Source organism: Triturus cristatus, chromosome 10 (genome assembly GCF_964204655.1).
Source record: "Triturus cristatus chromosome 10, aTriCri1.1, whole genome shotgun sequence".
NCBI classification, from domain to species: domain Eukaryota; kingdom Metazoa; phylum Chordata; class Amphibia; order Caudata; family Salamandridae; genus Triturus; species Triturus cristatus.
The window spans coordinates 128,064,988-128,086,497 of record NC_140593.1 but is presented as its reverse complement, the minus strand read 5'-3'; the positions used below and the strand labels follow the sequence as shown (position 1 = coordinate 128,086,497).

The 21,510-nt window shown below is 44.0% G+C and overlaps 1 protein-coding gene across 5 annotated transcripts in view; it reads right to left on the bottom strand.

Moving 5' to 3' along the window:
• Window positions 1-21,510, bottom strand: part of ANO10 (anoctamin 10) — an 818,673-nt gene that overhangs the window by 641,567 nt on the left and 155,596 nt on the right. The window lies entirely within an intron of this gene.

Sequence of the window (21,510 nt, the reverse complement as noted above, 5' to 3'; positions counted from 1 at the left end):
TTACTCGTGTAGTCCACTCGCAATGCGTGGAGCTCCATTACCTCCTCAGATGCCTTTTAATATAAATAAAAAGTTGCACGATATCTCCAGCAACACCTTATGGATAAAATGCCTTTATCATAAACAGCAGCAGCCTCCCTAGTCATAGCACAGACCACTATTCGCACACATTCCTATCCAAGAGCTCCCAACTACAGAAGCACAAGCTCTACTTCCACAATGTGGAGCTTAGACTTGATGTATAGGCACATGTCTTTCCCCAGACCATGGCAATGTAAAACTAGCTGAGATCTCAAATCCCCGCAACTGGCTGTACACAGTACAGGCATCCTTCCTACGTCCTTGGAACACCAAACCATTCATCTATCTTCTGCTCTGAATCCGCATGGAATCCACAGCACTATCTAAGGTGAACTTCAGCCCAGACAAGACCCACTCCATTAAGAAGCCCACCTTACCAACAGCAGATAAACTCATGGCAATCTTCCAAAACCTCTCACCACATACCATAAAGAAAAATGCACTAAATAGCTTGCTAGAATAAAAAAAACTCCATCCTTCCTCATACCAGTTACAAAACTCTGCAAGAGTTGCTCAAGCACTGCAGAGTGACAGCAATCGGCTAAAAGTTTCATAAAAATGTTCACAGGGAAAGACTTGTTCTCCTAACTTCCTTAAGTTGCCTAATACCTGTGTCATATGTACCATTTCCTTTTCTGTGTATGATTCCTTAATTGTATTTGAATTAAACAAATCTATGTAAAGTTTTCATAATTTTATGTTTACACTATTAAAAAAACAAGCATGATTTAAAACGAATACATACTTTATGTTGAACCCAGTTAAATATTTCATCTGTACACCAATAACACGATTAACAAGGGTCCTAACTAAGAGTGCTGAGAAAATCCGGATTCATGCACTGACTCAGGCCTGTGCACAGGGCCGGCTCTAGGGCGGTGCGACCGGTGCCTCCGCACCGGGTGCTGGCTTCCTGGGGGCGCCGTGTTTGCAAGTTTATTATGTTTTAAAGCACCTGCTGCCGCGTTCCTTTCCTCCGGCAATTACCAGGCCTCACAAAAATGTCAAGTTAACTCCTATGATTATGTTCTTACTGGAGAAAGATTGAAGTTTTGTATAGTTGATGTTTAGACTTATGTGATGGTAGTGCAGAGGGTTAATATGCCTGCTGCAAAGAACATGTACCATGTAGATGACAGGGGAAACATTCTAAACAACGAAGTTTTAATTACGACTTACCGGAACTACGAAGTTCAATTAGGGTGACCAACTGGCATTGGTGCAACTTCAGGACAGTGAGTGTAAAAATTCAGGACAAAGGGTCAGAATTCAGGACACAAATTCAGGATAGGAGGTCAAAATTCAGGACAAAACTTCAGGACAATAGGTAAGTTTTACAGACACATCGGAGGAGGTCGTGCAATAGTATATAAGTAAGCCCTGCCATATCCAAACATATTCAACCATTTGCAAACATATCCATCATGTATCCTTCCATCTATCATTTCACTCATCCATCCTTTCACTCATCCATCCATTATCCATCCATCCACCCTTTCACCCTATCCATCTGTACACTCATCCATCCACTCTTCTACCCATCCATCCATTCACTCATCCATCCAGCCATTTACCCTTTCACCCATCCAGCCATCCTTTCACTTACTCATCCATCCACCCAGTCACTCATCCTTCCCGCATCCACCCTTTCAGTCATCCATCCATCCTCCCTTTCTCTCTCCATTGACCCTTTCACTTGGCCATCCTTCCTTCCATCCACCCACCCACCCACCCATCCATCTACTCATCCACTCATGAGTCCATCCATTGACCCTATCACTCATCCATCCTTTCTCTCATCCATTTATCCTTTCACTCCTTCACTCATCTATGCATCCTTTTGTCCACCTACCATCCCTTTCACTCACTCATCCATCCTTACATCCACCCTTTCACTCATCCGTCCATCCATTCACCCTTGCACTTATCAATTCATCAATCCATCCATCATTTCACTCATCCGTCCACCCACTCACTCATCATCCACCTTTTCACTCATCCATCCTTTCACTCATCCATCCACCCTTTTACCCATCCAGGTACCCTTCCACCCATACATCCAGCTATTTACTTTTTCTCTCATCCATCCTTCCACTCACTCATCAATCCATCCATCCTCTCTCATTATCCATCTATTCAATCTTTCATTCGTCCATTCACCCTTTCACTAATCCATCCAACCATCCCTTCACTTACTCACTTGCCCACCTTTTCATATTAATTTTGAGCTGAGCCTTTTTGAGAAGAGGCCCATCAAGAACTTCACCCTCGCTGCAGGAGCCATTCCAGGACTGGGACAGAAGCCACCCAGGGCGGAGACAGGATCCACCACAGAGGGGGGGGGGGGGGAGGGCAGGAGCCACCACATGGGGGGACAGGAGCCATCACTGGAGGTGGGCAGGAGCCATCACAGGAGGGGGAACAGGATCCACCAGGGTGGGCACAGGGGTGGGCATGCAGTATTCTAGTATTATCTTGGTCTCTTCCAGGGTGGGGTAGGGCTCCTCACCCGCTCCTGGACAAGACAACGAGACGACAGGCTCTCTTTCCAAATTTTTAGTTTTGCCACCCCCCACTGTGATGTACAGTACTTAAAGGAGATGCTCAAAGAGAACTGATGTAACTGATTGTCCTCCATACTTTGTTAATCAGTGTGGGTGCGACTGTGCCATTTCTTTATTTTATTACATGATAGACTGCATGTTTGAAGAACCGAGGTTTGTTTACAATTTACTAACAGTAATTAAGCTCTGAAGAGAACCACGTGCTGCCTCGGTGTAATCGGGCCGGTTCTAACATTTTTGGGGCCCGGGCAGAAAAGGAATGTGTGAGGCCCCTCTAAATTGCAGAGACATGAGGCATTCAGGGCTGTTTGCATCTGAATAGATGCCCCTGCTCCTGAAGCCGCAGCCCCTCCCTCTCAGTCACCTTCAAGCCCCTCTTAACAGCCCATCAAGGGCGGAAGGTGTGAGGGTTGCCATCCCGCTGTGCCTCTCCAATGCTGCTGGGTATCTAGCTTTGGTACTGCATCGGAGTCTGTTACACCCGACCTCAGCAGCATCGGAGTCAAGAAGGGAGGTGGGTGGAAGCTGTGCCGGTTTTAGGGTGGTGCGACCGGTGCCCGATTAAAATTACGGACAAATGGCGTCCGTTAAAGAATCCTTCACGGACAACGACAGACGGCCGAAATTACGGACTGTCCGTGAAATGTATGGACGGTTGGTCGCCCTAAGTTCAATAGTTGTTCAATCATACAATCCCCGAGTGCATATACTGTAAATAGATCAGCAGGTTACTGCTTTTAAAAGAGACATTCTTTTTTTACTTGCAATTTATAACTTAAAGTCCTAATATAATATAGAACAGTGAGGTATTTGCTTTCATCATAGAGATGCATACACACGCAAAGTATAGATTAGAGCATAGATTAATGTTGCAAAAAAGGTTAATTTGGATAGAAATCGATTCTTATTATTAAAGAAAATTCCCAACTATGCTGTTTCTTTTTCGACTCTGAGTTTGTGCTTCTCCACACCAAACACTCCTAAACTATATGGCCTACCAGTATGGATGACATGTGACTCCTACACTTTTAGTATTTTGGCTTATGTAACATTTCCTATAAACTGAATCACACATGTATGTTTGATTGTCTCTGTGTAATGTGTGTGTGATGCAAAGTGCTCTTACTTCCTTTACTGGTATGAGTGGCGCTATATAACTAATTCAATTCATCTAAGAGAGAGTGGTTATGGAGACTTGGTCACTGCTAAAGGGTGCTAGTGAGAGAATCCGTGGTGGATTTGGTCATTGGGGGGGCGTCAACTAACATTGTCGCACAGGGCGCCACCAGCTCTAAAGCCGGCAAATCGGTATTCTGCGTTTCCCAGTAGTTACTGCACACACACAATTTCCACTGAACACATTTTGCCAGAAAAAATGTGCTAACATTTTCTGGGTGAACATGTCTTCAAAAAAGACAAAACATAATGCGATTGCCTTATCGAGAGGAAAGAAAACGCTGAATCTCATGGCAGTACTAACCTGATACTTACAGTACAGTGAGGAATTAGTAAGTACTAAGTGAGGCACACAGCAACCCTTTTTGTCACTATTTAGAATGAGGCACAGTTTTATGAACCTGCTTTTCGTTCGCATTCATAAAAACATGCTTAATTTCATAAAATTACAAGCGCGCTATGGACTGCAGTATTTGTAACCGTATCTGACAGAAATCCATTACTCAAACTCTGAATAAAGTCCTTAATAGCTTTCCTACACTTTTTTCATTCAGGCCTTAGTGACATCCACCACCTAAAGCGCACATAAAACATATTGATCAACCAATCAAAATATTTCATTTCATAGAAAAGGCTTTCAAAATACACATGAATGTAAAGGTCATGCTAAAAAAAACTTTTTTAATGTATAAATAAAATTCACTAAAGTATAAGCAACATCAAAACTTTTTATTTCACCTACAAGATCATTGGCTGTTGATCGAGTTAAACAATTATAAACAGAAAATGTAACAATATAAGACGTATATTTTAAAAAATAGCCTCAATCAAAATTCAATATGAGTCCATGTAAAAAGATGATTATTTAAATAAGAAGCACATTTGCCATTGTTGGCCTCAATAACTGAGATGATATTTCCCAGTTGCCAACTAAATTCACGCCCAGTCTGAGTCTAAGAAGGGTCTTTATTTTTAAGGAACCAGGAGAAAGCCTCATGTATTTTATAGCACTCGATGACCCCAGATAGTCATGAATCAGCTTTACCAATACTTCTCTTTCAAATATCCCGATCCAAACTTTCCAAGAGTACAAACTTTTTATCATTTTTTTTCAATGCAAATTTGCAGAATCCAGAGGCAGAGGTACTACTCAGAAAATATTTAAGACAATTTATCGGTTGAATACATTTCACTATTAGAATGTTGGAGGATATCCAGTCATCAAATGTAGGAAAGCTCGAGCTGGTCATGGACCTTAATATTTAAAAAGAGGTTTAGATCCTGATGTTTAGAAATTAAATCATAACAATCCAGCCCTTGCTCCAATCAATAGCTTATAACAATTTTGAACCTGTAAGGGAATAAGGCTTTTTTCATTACCATCCCTTCAACTTTACTATACTTCAACCAGCCATCCAACTGTAACAATTGCAGCTGTATAATGTCATACACACGATTTTGCATGCAATTGCCTTTAAAGGTGCACTAGATGAAAAGCTTCATACCTTTTATCAAAGTGCAATATTGTTGCTAAGGTACTGGCGAGCTTAGCCAAAATTGTTATTGAATGAGTCAGCACCACATATAAATTACTTAACCTACTCAGATTTCGTACTGGCTAACCGCCATAAAAATGTTTTTTTTTTTGACTAGATAACTTTATTTTTTTAATTCTTAATTTATTGATATCACAATACTCTTTCATGGCAACAATTTTCCTCTGCAGTCCGATTAGGGTTTAATCTAATAAAGCAAGATCATCAGTAAATAAGACTCCATAAGAGAACCCCCTACATTGGATAAAAAGAACAAGGATTTCATCAATGTAAAGTAGTTTATCTAAAATTGATAAAATATTATGGATTTCGAAAAAAGCCTTGTTGCATGCCATTTATAATGAGGATTTCATCAGTTTATTTCCTTTTTTACATATGTTTCGCCGCTAGCCCAACGGTCTGAATGAAGCAGACGTCCAATTGATAATAACCAGAAGTAATATCCCAAAGTTGCAAGCAATCGATTAAGTCAAATGCTGCCTTGAAATCTACAACACACCAAAATAAAGAACTTTTAGGCATAATGAATCACCAAGGCACATCTCATAATACCGAACAATGATCCATTGTGGATTGGCCATATTGAAAGCCTGCCTGTTCTAAAGGGATCAAAACTATTTTGGTGGACCAGTCATTTAACCTCCCCAGAACTCACTTAGTAAAGATTTTCTGGGCATATCCATTAAGGAGATAAATCGATAGCATGCCGGGCCATCCCTTTGACCTTTTTTTAATCAGGGATTTAATTGTGGCTCCTTTCCTAGAGTGGGGATAAGGAAATTCTGCCCAATTCACAACTGTAATGCAAACTATTCAGGATTTGTCCCATAAACATAAGCAGGTATGCTATGGGGACCAGCTGCTTTAGAAGTTTTCACAGACTTTATCATTTTAACTATTCTTTCTACTTGTTTGAGACTCCAGGAGTACCACATCAATGCTATAAAATATTGTATGCCTAAGGGCTTCCAAAGTCCCATAAAAAGATAAAAGGTATTAACACCAAAAGGATTCATGTTGCACTCCAAACGCTACCACATTTAACCACCCACATTTGCTTTATACCAAAACCAGCTGGATCCGCTGACTGGATTATATGTAACACCTCTTCCAAATGTTGATGGTATAAACCTTCGCTGCTCAGCAGGTACCCGATTTCGGCCACTTGTTTGCTGAGAGATTGTGTGTTGAGCAGAATGCATGTGAGTGAGCATTGGGGTGCAGGTTTGCTGTAGCATGTGGAGTTAGGTGCGGGTGTTGATGGTGTTGCAGGTGCTTGCGTAGGGTGTATAGGTAGGGTGCTGCAGGTGAACCGACGGTGGGTGCAGGGGGAGGGCTCCTACCATGGTGTGCAGCATGGTGCAGCAGAAGGAGATGCATCATGGGTCGAGAGATCCAAAGAGTGCTGCAGGGTATTGCTGGGGGGCGATTGGACTAGGGTTTGTGGCACTGGGCGAAGACCAGGCATAGACAGGCGTGCCTTTGACGTGTCCACTGCGCGGACTGCCGCAGCCACCATTAAGTAGGTCCTGGGATGGGAGACCGCAGGGGGCAGGGCTGCAGAGGCACTGGAAGAAGAGGCAGGAAGGAGACGAGGAAGTAAGAGCAGGTAAGGAGCGGGGGAAACAAGAAAAGGCATGGCAGGGGGTAGGGAGCCACAAAGAGTGGGATAGAGGGGGCAGAAGGCCTGAAACGGGTAGAAAAGCACAAGATAACGAGTGGAAAGTTCAAAAAGGCACAAGGGGTGAAAGAGAAAGCAAGCTTAAAAACAGGTGAAAAGATTGACAAAACAAGAGAAAAGAGCACAAAGGCACGAGGGGTGAGAGATGGCAACATTAAACTAAGCCTGGGCAAAGCACTACGCTACGCTCGCGTAGTTTGCGAAGTTTGCGCTACTTCGCATTACGTGAACTGCACGTAGCACAGAGCGAACACGCGTAGCGTAGTGTTGCGTAGTGCTGCGGTAATTTTTTGCTTGCTCGCGGTCCTCAACGTCAAGTTGGCGACCGCGAACAAGCAAAATGACATCCCGGCGAGACTTTTTCCTTGTTCGCGATCAGCAACATCAAGTTGGCGATCGCGAGCATGGAAAATAAACCTCCCGGCGAGATTCCCAACGCGAGGAGGTCAGGTTTCTCATTGCGAGTGGTCGCGTATGCTCGCGACCGCTCGCGATGAGAAACTACCAGTTCGTGTTGAGAAAGCTGCCGCTCGAGTAAAAATCTACTCGAGCAGCAGAAAACTACAGCTCGCACTGTGCAAGATGCCATTTTCAATGATTGCACAGTGCCGGTTGCTTGTCCGCACTGTGCAATCATTGAAAACGACATCTGGCACAGTGCGAACAAGGTACTACGCAGTTCGCGAAGTGCGATGCGTAGCTCGCGTAGTGCGAACTGCACTTTGCGTAGCTTTGCGAAGTGCTACTTCGCGAACTACGCCCAGGGTTACATTAAACAAGCTCATCTTACACTAGCATAACCTATATTAACTATGGAATGTTTATTAGTGCTGCCATAAGACATTTTGGCCATATTACTACAATTCTCACCTGCTACCCTAAATACAGTTCTTTAAGGGTGTATGCAATATTGCATTGTTTATATTAAATGCTGTTTTGTGCGGGGATTTAACTTTTTTTACAATTGCAAAAAGTGAAGTTTTAACTTAATCTATTTTTCACAAGCATGGCATGGATCTGCATATCCATTATATAGAAACACCTATGTTTTGATATATGTTGTGGTCATCAAATCCAAACCTAATGAATCTTTCCTTTTTGTTTTACAGTAGCTCATGAGCTTTGTGAAATTACGGCCTATTCCAACGTCACCATCCCATTATGAAATTGTATTGATATTACAATACCTGTTACAATGTGCTTAAAGATATGTCCAATACCACTAGATTGAGACTAGTTATCACCTCTTTACTTAAGCATTTAGTAAATGTTGAGTTAGTTTTGGTTGACTTACACTCAGATTGAACCATTCATGAAAGTGTCTTCTGAGAGATCTTGCTGTTGGACCAGACGTATTATTAGGATTTATTCTTGGCCAGTACCATGTACTGAAATAGATTACTAACTAGTAGGGTAAGAATGTCTATTACATTTGGGGCATAAACTATCACACCGTTAGTGATTCTTTATCTCTTCTATATTAAATAATGTTGGTGCATGGAATTCGGCTATGCAGACGCAATTGTAACTAAACAAGCATATTGTAAAATAACAAGCTGGTTCTACTTTTGGAGCTAGTTTATGAAGAATCTGAATTGTCCTAGGAATTCCTCATTCATGATTAGTATTTGACTATATAACCTCAAAGTGCTGAAATATTAAGGTTTTAACAAGTTAATAGAGGTTATTTCAGTGTCACGCACAACTGATAGTATAACCTAACCAGTATAACTGAATGATTAGTTACTGACCAAATTGTCTGCCAATATCGGTGTGTTCTTTTCTCACTGTTGTTTATTGTAATCGATTCAAGTGAACAATTTATGAATTAATATTATGATTTTGATAGTTTCTATTTTTTGTATACTAGAATTAATTTAGATGTCAAGGTTATTCAAAGAAGTCTCTTTGGAACGAAATGTGTTGTCCGGATAACCGTACCTTGTTGGGATCAACATTATCAATAAAGGACTGCAACTGAATTGAAGTTTGATGTCTGGAATGTTTAAATTAAATGGATTTTTCATATTTTGAATCCTAATTTCAGTTACTATATCACGAAGGGCACATTAGCTTTTGGGCACTGTATGTTATTCTGTCATGATGTGGGCGGGGTTAGTTTAACTGCCAAGTTGGCCAAGAGGCTGACTGTTTTGCAGAACAAAGACATTGAAGGCATGCTCTACACCAAACAGGGGATGGAAAACAGAGACGGACCCTACCAGCAAAAGAGCAGCCAGAATTGCTACTGGGTAGGTAAAAATGGGGATGGTGTTAGGAAGAGAACCAAAATGGTGAGAGGGGCAACAAGGATAAGGAACAGAGGTCCGCTGGTGTCCGTATGGAAGTGGAGACAGTGAGGAATGTTGAGGAAAGAAAAGGTTAAAGTAAGCAGTTGTTACAGAGTGGTAGGCACTGAAGAGCTAAGGAAGGTGGGGAAGAGGTGGACAAAAAATCAGGCGCCTTAGGATTCTGAGAAGGGCAAGAGAGGTGAGACAGGGAGAGTGAAACCGAAGGCACAAAGGAAAAGAATGAGGTGGAAAAAAAGGTGAGTGAGAAATCAGAAAAGAAGGATACCAAGAACAAGTTGTCCAATTTGGGGGTCTGGAAGCTGATGGGGACACATTTATACATTTACTAATGACAACAAAGGACAACATATGTAAAGGTGAATTAAGGGAAGCATTTAAGCTACTACACAAGGAGATACAAGTTAAAGAGGAGGAATGGGAGTGAGCTAGAAGACCTAAAGTACCCAATAACAGAGAGTCTTGGACTTCAGTGTTCTTAATGTACACAAGTGTGTACTGTGAAAAGTTTCCAGAAAAGTTGGTGGGCATCCTGAAGTACATTGATAACGTTAGGAAAACACCAATGGATTTTGGGGCCTTGCTTGGTTGAGGTACAAAAAGGAGTTTGGGGTCAGATTGTGCCGTGGAGGGAGGTTGACAGTGAACTATGGCTACAAGGGATGGCACCCACACAGCCTCGAACTTGACGACTATGGAGAATACGGCGCGGCATGCTGATAATTAAGAATCAAATACTTCACAAACTCCTTTGGACCTGAAATTGACACATGCAATGACCGTGACAACAGCCAGAATTGGAGATTAAAAATATCTTCTGTCCATACATTTTCTTACGAAGGCATCCCGCAAAACAACTTTATTTGGAGACAATATACACAAGCCTGTCCATACCTATACTTCGTGGCAAACTAACAGTCTGTATGATTAATCCAACAAGAGATCCATCTCACTCTGAAAGAAGAGTTGCTGAGAATTGCAACAGAATTATAAAAGCTTGAAAATACGACTTACCCCTAGCAGAGATCTGTCCCCTCGCTTGTGCACAGAAAAGTTTTCTCTCTTTATTGGACCTGATGAAGGTGAATTTAAATTATCTCTCACCGAAACGTGCGTAGACCAGCTTCGCTACAACTGGACAAGAAAGCTTATCTGGACATACTCAGACTAAAGAACTAGAGTATATCAAGTCTGTTTTTGTAAATTTTACAGTCAAATATGAAAATTTTCTGATTGTTTTTAGACAAATTGATCTTCCCAGTTGTACATTTTCTCATTAGTTTTTCTACTCTTTTGCAGTGATTTGTTTGTGGTATGAGTGTTTGTATGCAAGATTAGTATGCAAGATATGAATGTAGGGATTTAATTGACCTATCGAGGGGCTAAATATTTTGTGTTCATGTCATTTTAAATATGTCCAATTGTACTTATTTGTTTTTCAGTATATTTGGGAACCATTAGAAATTATAACGCTGAAATGAAATGTTTATAATCACTTTTTGATACAAAAAAATGCTCTTGCTTATCAAACAAAAATAAACAAAGATAAAAAGTAAATAATTGTGTGTGTATACATTGTATTTTAGGGTCATCACTGTAGGTGCGCATGTTTATTAAGATTTAATTAGAGTATTTGCCAGGAAAAGAAAGAAATATAGGCCGTCAAAGAGGTCACTTCTCTTTAATACCCACACAGCCAACACCTGCAGTTCATACTGCTAGTGGCTTCTGGTACCATATAAGCCCTTTCTGGGGTGTCCACATAAGGAGCTTGGGTAGTTTGGCAAAGGGCAAGGGCTTAATACAGGGGCCTGTTAGGGATTCAACAGGGGTTTCTGTGGCAGGAACCCCTGTAAGTAGAAACATGAATGTTCAAAGTGTCAACAAACCAAATGCCAGGCACAGTCCAGGGCAACCAGGGGAAAGGGCGGGGTCAACAACTGGAGGAAAGAGCTTTTACACCAGTTAGACTTTCAAATTTGTTAAAATGGTTGCCTTTCTATCCAAACAAGAAAGCAGTTGTACTGGTTGAATGGGATATCAAACGGGGGATCAGGTTAGGGCAGGGGTTCCCAATCTGTGCGCCGCGGCACCCCAGGGCGCCATCAAAACTAGCCGGGGGCGCCGCGCACCAAGCACACAGTTTGCGGCACCCCAGGGCGCCATCAAAACTAGCCGGGGGCGCCACGCACCAAGCACACAGTTTGTGAACCACTGCATGGAGCTCGAAGCAAAAAATTAACTTTGAACAAAGCGCAGGCAGCTTCGACTTCACTTCAGACACTTGCTGAACCACGAAGTGTTTACAAACAATCTTCCAGCGTGATGTGCAGAACCAGCGCCAAGTCCACGTTCACTACACTCCTCACTGCAGTATGCATCATGTTTATCCTCTGTCTGCCAGAGCTGTTTAAGACGCAGGATTGACGGTGTAATGCCACAGACTGTCTTTTGAGCCTGATGTGCCATACATGACAAATAATAAACAATGTCCCAATCCTCGTGCCGAGGTGTGCTATGGGGGGGGCAGGGTAAAGCGTCATGCAGGTTTTGGAATCTGCTGAAACCGCTAGCTTTTTAGAAAAGGCCTGCTTTTATTTTGTATCTTCTATTTCTTTTCCACTGACCGGCAGGTGGAACCGCTGGTTAATCTGACAATAAAATTCACGTCCATCCATGCCAATATCTGGGAAGAGATAAGAGGGGGCTTTACATAAAATCTAGGGAAGGTATTGTCTCTGTTGGGCTTTTATTGAACAGGGGGATCTTTTTGGCCGGTGGAAATGTAAAACAGTGTGATTGTTGGGTTAAACAGTGTGATTGTTGGGTTAAACCGTGTGATTGTTGCGTTAAACAGTGTCCCACCATAATCGGGAGTGCTGGAATGAATGGTGATTCCGTTATTTTACTTCTGGCCTTTAACATTACAATAAATGTTTAAATTGGCTACATATGCTCAGTGGGTGTATAATATTTGTTGCTAAGGATTGGCAGGGATTTGCATTCAATTTCATTCTGTGATATGCAGAGTATGATGCAAGGTGCGGCCATTGAAGAAGATGCTTTCATAGCGTGAAAACGCATGGGTTAAGGCTTCAAGGTCTGGAGTTTAAAAGTAGAAGAGGTTAAGTGAGTATTTGTTGCTGATAAAGGAAGTGCTTGATTAGGGCACCAGTGTGGTAACACAAGAAATGCTACACAGGGCATTGAAAGGTATTTGGCATTTATGTTTTTTGTGACCGGGGCCTTCCTACATATCATGGTAAATAAGTAGCATGTTAAAACGCATAGGCTGCAAGATATTTCCTTAGCTGTTGTATTGGGAATCTAATGGGATGAAAGTGACAGTGATTCTGCATGGTTGAGTTTTCGGAGTGTATTGCACAGTGACAGGATAAGCCATGAGAGGGGCTTGGGGAGGAGTGAAAACGAAATCTTTAAAGGAGATAAGCTCTAAAACCACTCCTATGGAAAGGCAGACTCGCTAATTTCACTCAAAAACATTTGCATAAACCTCCTTCCAGGATTCAAGCATCTGGCACACAAAACAGTCTACCAGCAGCCATAATATGTAGCACCCATGCATATACCTTTTCGAATGAAGAATTGTTAGGGGTGGGGCCTAGCATCAAGCATTCCTTCACCGTTCCCTTATCTGAGAACCCAGTATCCCTCCAATACGTCATTTACACTCCATGGGGCTCTGCAGTGGATAGGATAGGATTACATCTATGATTATAGTAGCAGCATCCCAATTATTTTCAAGAAGAAAAACGAAAGTACTCCGAGGCCAGGCTTACATTCCCCAACACGCCAAGAAAAGTGACTTAAAGGGGAGCCGCAGCTAACAGCCAATAGGTCAAGGGAGCCCTGGGTCGGAAAAGTTTAGGAACCCCTGGGTTAGGGAATCAAGGACCACAGGGGAAGAAATTTGCAGACAATGTGAAGATAGCCACATAACGGCCACAATTGGAAGACGAATTGTAAAAATAAGTGCTAGAGGGGAGAATGACGGGGCTATTCCAATAATGGCCCTTGGATGAGTCAATTAACCATCAGTCGGGGTAATGCCAATAAAGGAGTCAGATGACTTTAGGATGATTCACCATTTGTCATGGCCTCAAAGGTAATTCAGTGAACCATCGTGGAATTTGCATTAGCTGACGTTGCTATGGCATTTTGAGTTTTGTGGAATGAGGCTGAGTTAGTACAATGCGACATCAAATCTGCTTTTTGCCTTCTACCCATGCATTCTATGAATTTCACACTCCTGGGTATACAGTATGAAGGAAGGGAAGATATTTGTGGCCAAAGTGTGGCCAATGAGCTGCACCTGCACCATTTCTTGCAGACTGTTTGAAACGTTCAGCACCTTTTTTGCAATGGTGTTTAGTGGTTGGGTATGGCTATGGGAAGAAAACGCATTATTTGGATCTTTCTTGGCAGGGATAGGGGGTTTGGGAACATGCAGCTAGGCACTGAAACATTTTAAAGTTTTGATGGAGGAACTGGGGTACCATTAGCCCAAGACAAAATGTAATGACCAGGAAACCACCTTGGTTTTCTTGGGCATGGAGCTTGATACAATAACTATGGAGGTGAGGTTACCACAAGGGAAAGCAGAAGAGTTGGTATCAATATTGGAAACTGCAGTGGCAGCGAGGAAGATGGTTTTATACATGGCGCAAACATTAGTGGGACATCTGAATTTCGCATGCACAGTAGAAAAAGCAGGGAGAGCCTGTTGTAGGAGGTTTGGTTTTGCAAATTCAGAAGGACAACTGCCACACCACAGGACCAGGATCACCCCCTAGATGTAGGCATGATTAAGAATGTGACTTTGTTTTTGATGCATTTTAATGGGGTCACACTGTGGTCATGGGAGAATGAATTTCTTTGGCATATTGAACAATTTAAGGAAGCAGGGGATGCTGATGGTTTTTGGAAAGATACGTGATGTTCAGAGAGATCACTGACAATATGACATGAGGAGGGAAGGAGCAATGCGTTCTTGGAGTTCATTCCAACACTGGTTCTATGGGGGGAAGGACTGGCAAACAAGAAAATGACATTTAATGTGGCAATGAGACAGAAGTAGCCCTGGTGAATGGACAAAAGGCGAAAACCATAAGGCTACTAAAATTCTGGCAAAAATTTGTGCTGGGTTTTTGCAGCACAATATTGTTTTTTTAGTGCTGCACATGCCAAGTATGGACAATAACATAACTGATACGTTGTCTTGCTCACAGTGGTAGAGATTCCAAGGTCTGTTGCCAGAAGTGGATGAATAGAAGACATCTGTGACGCAGGAGATTTGGTCTAAGAGAGTGTGGGTATTCTAATAAGAATTCCTTCACCTTATCTACTATTATTTATTTTTGTCAGTATGGTAAGGCAACATTATATGGAAAGTTCCCTTTGTGAATGCAGGAGGAGGTGGCACACTTTATTATGGTTATGTTAGGCAATGGGTTGTCGCTGGTAACTAAAGCGGGAAAGCTGTCATGAATAGCCTTTTACAGAAAATGTTTATGTAGTAAAGAACCCACAGCAGGATAGCTGGGATAAAGGATATAAGTGGGGTGGGCAAAAGAAAAGAAGTGCATGGAGGGAGCGGAGGAGGCCTATAACTGCTAATTTATTAGATAGGTTGGTAGGATCCACTGGCAATGACTGTGTTTCAAACTTTTAGGTACACATTTTTCGGCTATTTATATTATGGTTATTTTTGACTCCTTTATGGTTTCAGAATTGGTGGGGGAAGTAAAGGTTCTTCCCAATCAGAAGTGTCAGAACAAGGGAAATATTGCAGCTAAACCTGCGCAAATCGAAATTGGACCAAAAAGGCAAAGGGAAATGGGTATGGGTGGAAGAAGTGAGGGGTAGTTTGTGTAGAGTCGGAGCAGAGGAAGTGTTTCTGATATTGGGTGGACAAGAAGAAGAGTTGGTTTTTGGCCACGACGATGGAAAAGTGTTTTTAGGAGTATGTTGAAGAATATTGGTGTAGAGGAAAGTGGATTTGGCACACATTCTTCAGAAGCAAATCAAATGGGGTTTTCCATAGGATAGGATAAAGTAGCTTTGCAAATGGTCCTTGGAATGTATCAGGAAGTACATTAGGGCTTTGGATGACCAAGATGATGTGTAATGTTTTGATGGTTTGTTTTCTTTCAGGTTGTAAGGCAGGACCATGGTCAGAGGTGGCAACGGTGTGGATAATTGGACACTCTTTGGTACGCTGGGCAGCAAAGCAGGCAGAAAAGTGCGCTTTCAGGAGATCACTGACCTAAAAACTGAAAATTGTCAAGGGGAATGGGGGTGGAAAAGCAGCATGAGATGGAGTCAGCTCTTAACCTGGCTGGCGGATTTAGCGTCCAGCAGAATTTGGCGCGATCTATTACTGTTTCACCTGTGTGAAAATAATGTGGTACAGTTGTCAGGTTTAGCCTTGCTGAAAGCGATGAAATATGATTTAGACAGGAGAAGAGGATTGCAGTCAGGCACATATGTGGCACAGACAGAGTTGGCTAAGCAACATGTGTGGTGAGGAGCCATGAAGCATAGTGCAGCTGAGAGAGCAAGAAGAAAGGTAAATAGAGAAATGCTAGCTTTTGTGAGGCCAGTAAAATAGGTCTCATAGAACATAAAGATATTGACCAGAAATGTATTTCATCTGGATGGAGTTCACCTTTCTCTGCTTGAGAAGGAATATTATTTTCTTGGGATTAGGGAGTTTTTGCTCAAGAGGTTAGAGGGTAAGTAGTGGTGTTAAAGGCTATTGGGTTGAAAGTAATGTGGCACAAGGCTGTTGGAACAACAGCCACTAAAGTTGTACAGGGGAACATGGGGTGGGGGAGGCAAGAAAATGACCTTTACTGGGTATTTCCTGGTGGCAGAAAACTCAGGAATGATACACTGGTCAGCATGTGCTGGGGCACAGCAGGGCAGACGCTTGAAGATGGAAAAGAAACAAGCATTTGCAATGCAACAGGTCTCGCATTTACGCGAGTTCGAGCTATTCGCATTGTAAATTACAATGTCTTTTATTTATGTTTTGGTTTTTTAAAACAAATAAAAGGCATTGTTATTTGCAATGTTAGTAGCTTAAACTCTCGCAAATGCGAGACCTATTGCAGTGCAAATAACAATGCCTTTTATTTGTTTTAAAAACCAAAATAACAGGAAAGCAGACAACGTGCAGGCGCTGCTGAATGTGTCCTGGATACAAGTATTGCATATTTCTGTGGGGCCCAACCTCTTTTCGCAGGGTAGACGCTGTCTACCCACGTGTACACTCGGCTCGGTTTGTGTCCCGACTAGGACAATACATTAAATGTAAGACCTTGTATGAAGAGAGAGGACGGAGATGCTAAGTGGCACAAAATTAGCAGTCACTAAAGCAAACATTCCCCCCCCGCCATAATTTAAAAAAACTTTTTTTTAGCCCTTTTTATAATGTGCTGCATGTTTCTCAAATATTCTCTTCTCCGTGCTTTTGTAACAATGATTACCTAAAAAGAAATTACGGGCTTGCTATGAAACAGCAGATGAGCGAGCGACCTGCATTTCAAGGTAAGTAACATGTAAACAATCTAAGCAGAAAGGCAGCCTAATCCGGTGCCTTCCAAACAGGCCGACAAAATGCCGCGGAGCCTGGGCTCGCTCCGCAGCAGAGGATGTAAATCCGTTGCGCATGGGAACAGAGCCTCAGGTAGGAGGCCTGAACTATAATAAAAGCTGCAGGTGGGCGAGGTGGCCCGAGGGCCCTTCTGGGAAAAGGAATGCTCAAAGCCACATGAAGGCAAATGTTAGTAAACAAGTGCGTGACTCACACAGCAAACAAAAAGAAACTAGAGGAGGTAGGAGGTGTAGGGCTGCAACGTCCCTCAAACACCACAGAACAAGGATGTCTTCCATTGGACATGCCCTCGTACGTTCATCTGAATCACCCACAACATTAAAATTGCCTTAGGCGCAGGAACAGCGTTATACGTATATAAAGGTGTACACTGTACTGAGTCGAGGCGGAAAACAAAGCGAGGACTGGGGAAGGGTTGGCAGGCTGAGCGATATAAAACGTACAGGACTGAAAGACTTGTAGAATTGAGAGGTTTCGAAGAGGTTCCTTTTACACACAATTAAAATTAAGTGGTTTACTCAATGCGTTATAAGTGCTTTCTAACCAGCAAAGGACTTGCTAAAAGTGTAAGAGGGAGGGGGGGTTAGGTGTATGGCGATGGGCACGGGATCTCACCTGCATAAACAGGGCCTAAACAAAGTGCATTCAAGATAACTAAAAGGCTGGCAAATGGTGTGCACTTTCGCGGCCGCTTTGATGTTCTCAGTGGCGGCGCGGCTCACTGAGAACATCAAAGCGGCCGCGAAATGATCACGCAGGCTGCCAAATGGTGCGCGCGTCCGGCGCACATGCACTGTAGTTGGCGGCCTGAAAGCACTGGTTTGCACTTCCAAATCCCCCTTTTACAAAAGCTCTCGCGAGGGCAGCGCTAAAGCGCTGGCTCAGGCGAGACCTAAAAAGGAAGCAGGCTGGGACATCAAAAGGGGAAGGGCACAGCAGGTCTGCAAGGAGAAGGAGTGGATATGGACCCAACAGATGGCTTACAGCTTGGACTGCTGGGGAGTGATGAGGAATGTGTGACTTTGAGGAAGGGCTGTTTGTGTTGAGAGATTCCAGTAGATAAGGGAGGGCGGTTTGAGGGAGGTGGAGTAGGAAGTTTGGCGCATCAGTGGGGCAGGGCTTTCCTTTTATTGTAAAGTTTTTGGTCAGTGGGCTAGCTTCAGAGCTGTCCTAAAAAAGCTAAATTTTTCCTCTACATGGGTGCCTAAAGAACAGAAGTTGGCGAGCAAAGGAGAACTGAACCTCAGCTGCCATCACCAGTTGGACAAGACAGTTATCAATTTTTTATCACAGCAGAGTGCAGGCCAGTCTGTGGTAAGGTCAGAGTTAGTGAGTACACAAAACCATGATAATCAGAGAGCGTGGAAAAATGTAACATTTGATGATTTCCAGCTACTGTGGTGAGGTTTATGCTGATTGTTTTACTGAGTTATTAAAGCACTGTGAGGTAAGTCAACTAAAAGAAGGCTGGCCACAGAAGCATGGAAATATTGAGTGCATATTGAGTGCATAGGAGCATAGAGGAAGTCAGTGTTGAGTGTTGAGGGAGCAGGATCCTGGAGGGTGGAAAGAGTAGAGCTACCCCTAGATGGGTGTCCCAGCCCTGGCAAATATATACCAGTACCCACATCATAACAAGATTAGATGAATAGTAAAGTTATCAGTAGCTTCCTAAAGCTCTGTTTGTCTTTTATCGTACTCTTAAGAGGTAGCGAGTTCCACAGTTTAGGAACCAAATAAGCAAAGGACCGACTTCCGCTTCTTGACCTATGGATCTTGGGAATTGCCAAATGACATAAGTCAGTAGATGGCAAAGTCCTTTTCGGAATATAGGGTCTACCTGACATTTAGGAACATTACAGGAAAATTAGCAGGTAGGCAGTGGCCTGTTGGGACTGAACAGTCTTGCTGCTGGAACCTGGAGGGAGCGCTGAAGTAGAGGAAATAGAGCGAGTAATGAATAAATCCTGGAGCAACGCAATCAGAGCTACGGAAGCCTGGAGGGGTCGAGTGCTCCAGGACCTGGAAAGAGGGTGATACAGCTGTTTTGCTGAAATTAGTGCTTTGCAGTGATGCAAATTCATACTCAAGCTACCTTAAGACAAACTAGATCTTAGATGCCATGTTTACTGCGATGCATGTCTCCGCCACATGAATAAAACTGTATTTTCAAAGTCTCACTAGAATAAAAATTAAATGTGTCCCAAAGAGAAGAATGCAGACTTTCAGTGACTGTTTTGAATAAAACTATACAAATTCAAAGTTAAACCTGCCAGTCCCAGGAAAAAACATGTACTATGTAACGTTTACTGTTCCACGTGTAGACGATTGCTTGTGAGAAGCCCCGTGTAGTAGAATTACGTAAAACCTGTCAAATATATTTAGTTGTGATGTTTCTTTTTGTTTATTTCTAATTCATTTAGAAAATGTGAACTAAGTACTCCTTGTAGTGAATGTATGAAATCCTTTGTTTAGAAACCAATAAAAGAGGGTGATTTCTTGATGTATGAGAGAGCCCTTTCCACTCAATTTAGAAGGCAAACTTATGCTAGATTTCTTTCCCATTGTATGCTCTCTATTTTGATGATCTGAACTTTACTGAGTTCTCGATTGATTGTGTACTTTAACTGAGATTTGCACTCTCTTGTATTGGCTAATTGATTTTGACCGGATTGAATTAACTTCTGTAGGCCCAAATTTCTTAGGCAGGCAGGTCGCTCCCCTCACCGCCACGCAGCCCCCTGTGTGACCGCTTCCCGCTGATGTGACCTGACTGCCTGTGACCGAGTGCCAGTGCCCTCTTTCTCTTCTGTACCCCGAGTGAGTGCCTGTGTCCGCCTTTTCATTTGTACCTGTGTCATTTTGTTGCCCGGATTTTGCTCCCTTCACCTTTTGCCCTGATTGTGATCCCTTTTTTCTTTCTGTTTCCCGTGTTCGCCGGGTCACCCCTCGCCGCCCGTTTCCCGCCGCCGCGTCCCGGTAGCTCCGCCCCCTCGCACCCCATTGGCCGCCCCGCTCCCACCTCCCAGCTGCTCCTCCCTCCCTCTTCCACTCATATGGAGGCCACGCAGCGGCCACGCAGCGGGCGCGTGCAGCGGGCGCTCCTAAGGCAAGCCCGTCTGCACCCGTCCGCGCCTGGACCGCGCCAGACCCCTGGCCCCCGCAAACGCCAGCCCACCCGCCAGACCTACAACGCCGCCACTCTCATCACACTCAACACCGGCCGGATCTCCGGCTGTTGCCGAGCCGCCCCAAGACGCACCCACGGACCCTTCACCTGCCAATCCTGCAAGTTCTCCTGCATCCGGACCCGTACCGCACCCGCCAAGCCAAGCACCAGCAGCAACCACCTGAAGTGCATCCTGGTCAACACCCGCTCCGTCCACAGACACGCCGTGGAACTCTGGAACCTGCTCGACACCACATCTCCAGACGTCGCCTTCCTCACGGAAACATGGATGAACGCCTCCTCAGCGCCCGACTTCGCCATCGCCATCCCGGACGGATACAAGATCACCCGGAGGGACCGCGCCAACCAGACAGGAGGAGGCATCGCCATCGTCCACAAGAACACCATCCGCATCACGACCAACTCCGACGACACCCTCACAGCCGCCGAATATCTTCACTTCCAGATTCACACTGACCCCAAGACCACACTCAGAGGCACCCTCATCTACAGACCCCCAGGACCCCGCACACAATTCAGCGAAGACATCGCAGACTTCATCAGCCCACACGCCCTCCCCTCTGCTGACTACATCCTCCTAGGTGACCTCAACTTCCACCTGGAGAACAACAGCGACAACAACACCACCACCCTGCTGGACAACCTCGCCAACCTCGGACTCAAGCAACTGGTGAACACCCCCACCCACTACGCCAGACACACGCTTGACCCAGTCTTCTCCTCCAGCGAGCACATATCCTTCAGCCACTCCACCGGACTCCACTGGACAGACCACAGCTGCGTCCACTTCAGCTTCAGAAGAACCACAACTCACCACCACCAGCAACAGGTTCCCCGCAGGAGCTGGAACAAGATCACCACCGACCAACTCTCCACAGTACTGAGCCAGAACCCTCCCGCCAGCTCAACGGACCCCAACCAAGCAGCCAAAAACCTCACACAGTGGATCACCAACTGCTCTAATGACCTCGCACCTCTGAAAAACCATCCCAACAGGCCCAAAGGCAAGACAGCCCCCTGGTTCAACAACGACCTCAAGAACTCCAAGAAGAACTGCCGCACCCTCGAGAAAGCCTGGCGAAAAAAACCCGACTACAGACAACATGAACGCCCTCAAGCACGCCTCCCGCAAACACCACCAGCTCATCCACACCACCAAGAGGACAGCATTCAAGGAACGACTAGACAACAACGCACACAACAGCAAGGAACTCTTCAGCATCGTCAAAGAGCTCTCCAACCCCCAGCGCCGGAAACAACTACATCACTCCCTCACAAGACCTCTGCGACTCACTCGCCTTGTTCTTTCACTGC